This window comes from Hypanus sabinus, chromosome 16, assembly GCF_030144855.1.
Source record: "Hypanus sabinus isolate sHypSab1 chromosome 16, sHypSab1.hap1, whole genome shotgun sequence".
Classification (NCBI taxonomy): Eukaryota; Metazoa; Chordata; class Chondrichthyes; order Myliobatiformes; family Dasyatidae; genus Hypanus; species Hypanus sabinus.
The window spans coordinates 61,585,767-61,594,495 of record NC_082721.1 but is presented as its reverse complement, the minus strand read 5'-3'; positions in this window follow the sequence as shown (position 1 = coordinate 61,594,495).

Genomic DNA, 8,729 nt, shown 5'->3' with positions numbered 1-8,729 from the left:
TGTTGTGCTTTCTTTGCAATCACATTTATATGATGGGTCCAGGACAGGTCCTCTGCGATATGAACACCCAGGAATTTAAAGTCACTGACCCTCTGCACCTCAGATCCTCTGATGAGTACTGGCTCATGGACCTTGGGTCTAATCTCTCCTGAACTCTACAATCAGTTCCTTGCTCTTGCTGACATTGAGTGAGAGGCTGTTGTTGTGACTCCACTCAGCCAGATTTTCAACCTCCCTCCTGTATGCTGATTCATCACCACCTTTGATACAGCCCACAACAGTGGTGTCATCTGCAAACTTGAATATGGTGTTGGAGTTGTACTTAGCCACACAGTCATAGGTATAAAGCAAGTAGAGCTGGAGATTATGCACACAGCCCTGTGGCGCACCTGTGCTGATGGAGATTGTGGAGGAGATGTTTTTGCCAATCTGAACTGACTGGGGTCTGCAAGTAACGAAAAACAGTATCCCAGTTGCATAAGGGGATATTGAGACCCAAGTCTCGGAATTTACTGATTAGTTTTGAGGGGATGATGGTATGAAATGCTGAGCTGTAATCGATAAAGAACATCCTGATCTTTGCTGTGCAGATGTTCCATGGTTGTGTGAAGAGCCAATGAGATGGCACCTGCTGTGGACCTGTTGCTCCAGTAGGCAAATTGGAGCAGATCCAAGTCACCGCTCAGACAGGAGCTGATATGGTTCACCACCAACCTCTCAAAACACTTCATCACCGTGGATGTAAGTGCAACTGGGTGATAGTCATTGAGGCAGGTAAGCACGTTCTTCGTGAACCCAGCTTGAAGCAAGAGGGGAACTCAGCAGCCAGTTGGTCAGCACACGTCTTCACCATTCAGCCAAGGACTTCGTCCGGACAGGATGCTTCCCTTGGATTCAGCCCACATATCATCTTCAGATACTGAAGATCCAGTTAATTGGTCTGGAAGGGCCTGTTACCATGCTGTACATCTAGGTAACTAAACAAATAAATAATTTTGCTATAGGCATTACCTCAGTAGACAGCAAACAGGTAGTGGTTGAGTACAGTACAGCTCTAAGGCAAAGCTTTATATTATTTTATTCCCAACTGTAATGCCAAGTATCTTGCATCCCAGATAATCAAATAAAGTTAATCCTGACTGATCTCCTTGAGGTGGGTCAGTAAATATATTAGTTTACAGCAAGAGGCACAGGAGGCAGGAGGGGCTGGTCAGTCAGCATACCTGGATTTTGAGCCTAGTATTTAGGGCTCCATCATCAGCTAGTCCAGGCATTGATACAGGAGATTAGGGCCTGAAGCTTGGAAATCCAGAAGTTGAAGATCCAAGGCCGAAGGCTGGAGGCCTGTACTGGAGTTGGATGATTCTAAGAAAGATTTTAGCATGGATAAAACAGTGGCTGATTGGCAGGAGGCAAAGAATGCAAATAAAGGAAGCTTTTTCTGGTTGGTTGCTGGTGACTAGTGTTCCACAAGGGTCTGTGTCGGGACTGCTTCTTTTTACGTTATATGTCAATAATTTTGATGATGGAATTGATGGCTTTGTTGCAAAGTTTGCAGATGGTATGAAGTTAGGTAGAGGGGCAGGTAGCTTTGAAAAAATAGGGAAGCTACATAAGAACTTATACATGTTAGGAGAATGGGCAAAGAAGTGGCTGGTGAAATACAGTGTTGGGAAGTGTATGGTTTTGCACTTTAGTAACAGTGCATAAATGGATTGACTATTTTACAAATGGAGAGAAAATACAAAAATCTGAGGTGCAAAGGGATTTGGGAGTCCTTGTGCAGGATTCCCTAAAGGTTAACTTGCTGGTTGAGTCTGTGGTGAGGAAGGCAAATGTGATGTTAGCATTCGTTTCAAGAGGACTAGGAATGAAAGCAAGGATGTAATCTTGAGACATTATAAAGCACTGGTGAGGCCTCACTTGGAGTATTGTGAGCAAGTTTGGGCCCCTTATCTTAGAAAGGATGTGCTGAAACTGGAGAGGATTCAAAGAAGGTTCATGAAAATGATCAGCATCACCATCAGGTAGGAGGTACAGAAGCCTGAAGGCACACACTCAACGATTCAGGAACAGCTTCTTCCCCTCTGCCATCAGATTCCTAAATGGACATTGAAGCTTTAGACATTACCTCACTTCTTTAAAATATACAGTATTTCTGTTTTTGCACATTTTAAAAAATCTATTCATAATTCGTAATTGATTTACTTGTTTATTTATTATGTTTTATTTTATTTATTATTATTTTTTTCTCTCTTTGCTGGTTTATGTATTGCATTGAACAGCTGCTACTAAGTTAACAAATTTCACGTCACATAAACCTGATTCTGATTCTGATTCCAGGATTAAATGGTTTGTCTTCTGAAGAGTGTTTGATGGCTCTGGGCCTGTACTCACCGGAATTTAGCGGAATGAGTGGTAGGCTAATTGAAATCTATTGAATGTTGAAAGGACTTGATTGAGTGGTCGTAGAGAGGATATTTCCTGTGATGAGAAAGTTGGAGACCAGAGGACACGACCACAAAATAGAGGGGCATCCTTTCAGAATGGAGGCAAGGAAGAATTTCTTCAGCCAGAGAGTGGAGTATCTATGGAATTCATTGCCACAAGCAGCTGTGGAGGCCAAGTCTTAATGTATATTCAAGGCAGAGTTCGATAGATTCTTATTTGGTCAGAGCATGAAAGAATACGGGGGAAGGCAGGAGAATGGGGCTGAGAGGGAAAATGGAACAGCCATGATGAAATGGTGGAGCAGACTCGATGGGCAAAATGGCCTAATTCTGCTCCTATATTTTATGGAGTCACCAGTGTGTAAATGGAAAGAAGGATGGAAGGGAGGAAAGAGGCTTGTTTTGCTGTTGTCCAGTTGCTCGTTTTGTTCTGCCAGGCATCGTGGGCATGTTATTTTGTTGCCAGAATGCCTAGTGACACTCGCATACTGCCCCCAGCACCTCCCTAGTTGTGTTGATTGTTCCCAGAAGTGATGCATTCTACCGTATGTTTTGATGTACATGTGATAAATAAATATGAATCTGGATCTGAATCAATTTTCTGATATAGTTTTTAAGACTTGTAGTCCAGTTAGAGAGCTGTTAAGGCTGCCATTTTATGTTACTTCAGACACAGTTTTACAAACTGGGACATATACCTTCCCTAGAAGGAGATAGTTCTGTGTGCACAGGAAGGTGAACTACCCATTATGATTGAATGGTGAATATACACTCAGTGCCACTTCATTAGTCACTTCCTGTGCCTAATAAAGAGGCCAGTGAGTGTATGTTTCTAGACTTCTGCTGCAGTAGCCCATCCACTTCAAGGTTCAATGTATCATGCATTTAGAAATGTTCTTCTACACACCCCTCTTGTAACACGTGGTTATTTGAGTTACTGTTACCATCCTGTCAGCTTGAACCAGCCTGGCCATTCTCCTCTCATTAACAAGGTGTTTTTGCCTCAGAACTTCTGTGCACTTGATGTTTTTATGTTTATCGCACCATTCTCTGTAAACTCTAGAGAAGGTTCCCAACCTTTTTTATGCCTTGGACCCTGACCATTACCTGAGAGGTCTGTGGACCCCAGGTTAGGAACCTCTGCTCTAGAGACAGTTATGTGTGAAAATCCCACAAGATCAGTGCTTTCTGAGATACTCAAACTACCCTGTCTGGGACAAACAACCACGCCACAATTAAAATCACTTAGATCTCACTTCTTTATCATCCTGATGTTTGGTCTGAACAACAACTGAACCTCTTGACCACAACTCATGCTTTTACACATTGAGTTGCTGCCACATGATTGATGATTGGCTGATTAAATATTTGCACTTACACGCAGGTGTACATGTGTAACTATTAGAAATATATATATACACACACAACCAAACATGCAGGAGGCAAGCAGCACATATAATAAATAATGGAGGGATTCAGCAGATCAGACAGAATCTACGGAGGAGAATACACAGTCCGCATGTTGGGCTAAGATTGTTCATCAGGGCTGGAAAGGAAGGGAAGCCAGAATAAGAAAGTAGGGGGAAGGGAAGGAGCACAAGCTGGCAGGTGATAGGTGAGTCCAGGTGAATGGGGAGGAAGTGTGGGTGGGTCAGGGTGTATGAGGTGAGGAGCAGGAGGTGATAGGTAGGACAGGCCAAGGACTGAAAAAGAAGAAATCTGATTGAGAGACGAGTGGACCATGGGAGAAAGGGAAGGAAGGGGGCACCAAAGGGAGAGAAGAAGAGAAGATGTAAAAGGGGAGCCAGAAGGGTGAATATAAAAAGAGAGGAGGTGGAGAGGAGGGGGGGGGGGGGAATTGCTGAAAGTTTGAGAAATTGATGTCTATCCCATCAGGTTGGAGGCTACCCAAACGGAGTATGAGGTATTGCTCCTCCAACCTGAAAGTGGTCTTCTCATTGCAGTAGAGGAAGCCATGGGCTGACATATTGGAATGGAAATGGGAAGTAGAATTAAAATGGGTGGCACATTTAATATATGCTAAAACACCAAAGGAATTATTTGGACGATATGATTAATTCCCTTCCTCACAGCGCTGTAATTTTCTCCTTTCAAGTTTATATCCGGCTCCCTTTCCAATTTTATTCATGAATCTGTTTCAAGGCAAGAAACTCCAGATCTCAACAGGTCATAACTTACAGAAAACTTATCCTTATTATACTTCCACATCACTTTATTTTGCTGATTTTTTTGTATGATTTGTCTCCTTTTGCACATTGGTTGTTTTTCAGTCCTTGCTATTCATAGTTTGCCATAAATTCTATTAAATTTCTTTATTTTCCTGTAAGGAAACAAGTCTCAGGGTAATATATAGTGACATATGTACTTTAGTAATAAATTTACTTTGAATTTGAACTTTTGAACACTTAACAATCCAATTTTGGAAAGAGCTTTGATTATAATTGTGATACTCCAAAGGTACATTAACACAGCAAGTAGAGCTGTTGTTTCACAGCTCCAGGGACAGATACACAGAGAGGCAAACACACTTAAACACAATCGATCTGCAGTTCATCTGGTGTTGTCTGTGTGGAGTTTGCATGTTCACCCTATGACCTCATGAATCTCCCTCAGGTTCTCTGGTCTCCTCCCATATCCCAAAGATGAGTTGATTAGCTTATTGCCTCCTGTAAATTATATCTGGAACTGATGCTGATGAGTTATGAGTTTATGAGGGAAATAAGTGAGAGTTTGGGATTAATGGGAAGGCAACATTTAGAACACTACAGTGCAGTAGAGGCACTTTGGCCCATGATGTTGTGCTTTAACTTACTCTAAGACCAATCTAACCCTTCCCTCCCATATAGCCTCTCTTTTTTTATCATTAATCTGCCTATCTAAGAGATTCATTAATGCCCCTAATGTATCTATCTTTATCACCATCCCTGGTAGGGCAGTCCACGCACTCACCACTCTCTGTATAAACTAGCTACCTCTGACATCCCCACTATACTTTCCTCCAATCACCTTAAAATTGTGCTCCCCCGGTATGAGTTATTTCTGCCCTGGGAAAAAGTCTCTGGCTATCCGCTCGATCTAAGCCTCTTATCATCTTGTACACCTCTATCAAGACAACTCTCATTCTCCTTCTCTTCAAAGAGAAAAGGCCCAGCTTGCTCAACCTATCCTCATAAAATCTCTACTGTACTGAGTCAACTGCATTCTTTTTCATAAATGCTGAGTTCCTCCAGCAGTGTGTTTCCAGCATCTGCAGATTTTCTCTTGTTTGTGATAGCATCCTGGTAAATCTCATCTGCACCCTGATAAATGTATTATGCAATAGCACAAAGAGCAGCTAATGACAAAGCTGCAGAACTTGACGCTTTTCTGTAAAAATGAAATTTGTGTATTAAATTATAATGGAAATTCTGCGAGGAGATCAGAGAATGGTTGCAGCATGGATATGACCATTCTGTGTATCAAATCCAAACTTTTCCCATGTCAGAACAATCCAGTCGTTTCCACATCCCCACCACCGCTTCATAGCCCTGAAAATTATTTTCTTTTGGATATGCCAGAGTTGTCAAAATAACCAATATGAAGCTATGAGGAGATGTGTGTGTGTGTGTGTGTGTGTCTATCTGTCTGTGTGTGTGTGTGTGTGTGCGCGTGTGTGTGTGTGTGTGTGTGTGTGTGTGTGTCTATCTGTGTGTGTGTGTGTGTGTGTGTGTGTGTGCGTGTGTGTGTGTCTATCTGTGTGTGTGTGTGTGTGTGTGTGCGCGTGTGCGTGTGTGTGTCTATCTGTGTGTGTGTGTGTGTGTGTGTGTGTCTATCTGTCTCTGTGTGTGTGTCTGTGTGTGTGTGTGTGTCTATCTGTGTGTGTGTGTGTGCGTGTGTGTGTGTGTGTGTGTGTGTGTGTGTGTGTGTGTGTGTGTGTGTGTGTGTGTGTATGTGAAGCAAAGAGGAGGCACCGAAAAATGGAAGGGGGTCTCCGTTGTTGCCGTGGGTGATGAAACTGTTTGAAGTCATCCTGGCTTCGGTGTGTAACAAGTTGTCTCGTTAAAGATCCGGCCATCTGCAAGTTGTAAAACTTCCGACTAACAAAAATCGCTCAGAATTTTATACGTATTCTTAAAAACAAACCTCTTCCATCAGCGGTGTGTAAGGCAAGAACACTGTGAAGCCACCCAGAAGCTTTGGAATTTAATTAACATCCCTCTGATCTGTTATGTTACAGCGCAGAAGTAAATATAAAACAGACGGCAGGCTGCTCGCAATGTGAAGCTATCACTTTACAGGGAGGTACCGTCTCAGCACTGTCTGCAAAGCTCTTCAAAGCTCCGTTAAACCAGGTCTGGGCATTTAAGTAAAGAATAATCCAAAGCATAACTTTCGTTTGGCTTAGTTCGTCATTTATACTTCAAATGAGAAATTTAGTTCCCAAATTCGAAATATTTAGGTTATTTTCACATTGACGGAATAATTCAAAGTCGTTGCCCGAATTCTGCAGCAAGTAAGCTCTCCCGACGCTACACATCTGCGTACAATATTTTAGCGCATCTACGTTTAAACTTACATCGACTTGAGCGCGCCAAATCAAATCTTTAAACATTAATATGAATAATCTGACTTTAATAGCACAGTTTTAATAATAAATGTTTATGATATATGGTTAAAAGTATAGTTTTCTACCGGTGCTGCCCTTGTGATCCAACAGTGCAGCTTCAAAAACAAATTTAGAAAACCTTGCTGAGTCTGGTTAAGGTGTTTTTGTTTTTCGCTATTTGTTTGCCAACCATTTATTTTACTCCGCTTCTGTGCCAGTTGGTCCCGGTTATAAACGTCCACCGAGGAGAACTTTACCGTGAATTTTACTCTCCCTCCCCCCTCGCTTCCTCTTCCTGCGTCCAATTCCACGTTTAAGGTTATTATTCCAGGAATTCGCCTGAATGCCGACAGCGTAGGTTGGAATACTGCAGTCTGATAATTCCATTTATTTCAAATCAGATGTCTTTTCCTCTATATAAATATAAAATAAAATTTTAGTTTTTAAAATTGTACAAGACAGTAGCTGTTTAGTTGGGAAAAACGGAGAAAAAGCTGAATAGTGAGAGAAACTGTCTTGTCAGCTGCAAGCACACTATTAACTCAGAAGTACATCTGACTGGGAATTTCTGGAAATTGGAAACCAGTCTAGAACGTGACGATGAAAATTTAGTTTTATCTTTCAAATTTATTAGATCAATCTGTAAATAACTATCGTATATAAATTAATATGTTTAATTTAACATAACAAACTAAGCCTAAATATTTACAAAAAATGTATGACAAACGCAAAATTGAATACATATGTAAGTCATATTTGTTTGAGTTTTATACTTTTAAAGTTGTAAATGAGCTCAGTGCTACACATCTGCGTACAGAGTTTGCAATATTTATTTCAATGGATCAATGTTGTAATATATAGTAAGTAGTTAAACTTGCTTTGGTTTAAAATTTATCGCCACAAATCAAATCTTTAAACATTAATATAATTAATATGACTTTCATAATGAAGTGTAAATCATAAATATTGCTGATATGCTGTATGCTTAATAATAATATTTTGGCTCATGCCATCCAGCAGTGATTTTTCATAGTCTTCTTCAAAAACAAATTTTTAAAAACTTTTGGAGGCTGGTTAAGATTAATTTTAGGTGTTCCTGTTTTTCGGTATCTGTCTTGCCAGCATTCTGGCGATTTATTTTCCTCCGCTTCTGTGCTAGTTGGTCCCAATTATAAACGTCCCCCGAGGAGAATTTGTTCCGTTAATTTTGCTCCCTCTACCCTTTATCTTTTCCATTAAGCGTCCAATTCCACGTTTTAGGTTATCATTCCAGGAATTCGCCTGGACGCCATCGCGCAGGTTGGAATGCTGCAACCTGAAGATTCCATGTATGTTAAGTCCCTTGTATCTCTATACTATGTGCCTAGAAAAGACATCATTAGCTATAGGAGTTGTGTGAGACCAGCGAGAGAACCTTGAGAGAGTTTTGTCTTGTCAGCTGCCCACAGCAAAGACATCAATAACATTCAACTGGGGATTTCTGGAATTGGAAGCTAGTCTAACACCAGTTTTATCTTTTCAAATATATTAGATAAATCTGTAATACCTATTTATCTCTTGCCCTCTTCTTATTCCTGCCATCAGAGAGGAGGAAGAGGAGCCTGAAGGCACACACTCAATGTTTTAGGTGCCGCATTTCCCTTGCCGCCGTCAATTTGATGAAGAGACTACGG